The sequence below is a fragment of the Chrysochloris asiatica genome, unplaced genomic scaffold (assembly GCF_000296735.1).
Source record: "Chrysochloris asiatica unplaced genomic scaffold, ChrAsi1.0 scaffold00406, whole genome shotgun sequence".
Lineage (NCBI taxonomy): Eukaryota > Metazoa > Chordata > Mammalia > Afrosoricida > Chrysochloridae > Chrysochloris > Chrysochloris asiatica.
In genome coordinates, this window is record NW_006408924.1 from 899,336 (window position 1) to 900,693 (window position 1,358).

The 1,358-nt window shown below is 31.1% G+C and overlaps 1 pseudogene; it reads right to left on the minus strand.

Annotated features, from left to right (window-relative positions):
• The window catches only part of LOC102839193, a 50,257-nt pseudogene that overhangs the window by 24,270 nt on the left and 24,629 nt on the right, over positions 1 to 1,358 (minus strand).

Consider the following 1,358-nt stretch of genomic DNA (forward strand, 5'->3'; position numbering starts at 1 on the left):
TTTCAGCAAAGAAAATTCCATTTTCAAAACAGACCATCATCAGAGTGATATCTATAGAGATAGTTTTACAGGAAAAAGAGAGGGTCATTTAAGATTGATGCTTTAATTATTGCTTCATTACTGCTGCAGTTTAGTGTACTGCAGCCTAACAAAAGTTAAGATATGCCTCTGTAAACACCTAGTTAACCATCATGGAGGGACCTCAGTAGACTTGGGTTACTGAGTTCTTGAAACTAGGATAGGAAACTAGATAGAAGAAACATAATTTCCTGTGAATGCTTTGGAACTATGTTGTCTAAATGACAATCGACACAAAATGACTTGTTTCATTATGTTTTCAGTGTTTATTTACTTTTGTTTCAAATTCTAAATTAGTGTATTGTAGAATATAATCAAATATATCTCAAAAGGAAATTACACTGAAAAATATCATTACTTTGATAAGAATCCAAGGTGTTCACTTAAATTAAAAAAAAAAAAATGGGGTTAGGTCATTTGCTCAATTTCCTTAGAGATGATGGCAAAAGGAAAAAGAGTGTTATGATTTAATAAATACAAAAATCATCTAAGGAATATATGCCATAAAAGAAGAGAAGTTATTCTTCTAAATATAAGAATGGAGGATATAAGATGATTCTGTATAATAGTAAATCAGAAAGAGTCTATAAGAAAACTTATATAACTAATAGAAGAATTTAGCAAAGTTGCCAGATTTAAGGTCCACAAACAAAAATCTGTTAGGTTTCTACACATCAGCAGTTAGAAATCTGAAAAAGAAATTATGGAAACAATTCTATGAAAATGAAATATCTGTGATACAAGGTGGCAAAACTGTTTGTGAAAAATGGAGCTAAAAATAATGGAATTTTTCCATGAAATTTCTGAAACCCCTCAAAATCTAATCAGGAATATGAAGGACTTGTACAATGAAAATTATAAAACACTGCTTAAAGATTTTAGAGTACTTAAGTAAATGGAAAAAATGGTCCACATTCATGAATTGGAAGACTTAATATTTCTAAGATGTCAACACTATCTAAAATTATCTACAGATTCAATGCAGCAATCCAAATCAAAATTGCAACAGACTTCTTTACAGAAAAAGAAAAATCAATCCTCAACTTTCTATGGAATAGCAAGAGGACCCAAATAGCTAAAACAAGGTTGAAAGAAAAACAAAGTAGAAGAACCCATATTTCCAGATTTAAAAATATACTGTGGGGTCCGGGTATGGAGCTATAGGATAAGCACTGAACTAACAACCACAATCTTAAACAGGGTTGCCATGTGTCAGAACCAACTTGACAACACTTAATAACAACATAGCCGATGATAAAACCTTGCTTGCTGAAAGTGAA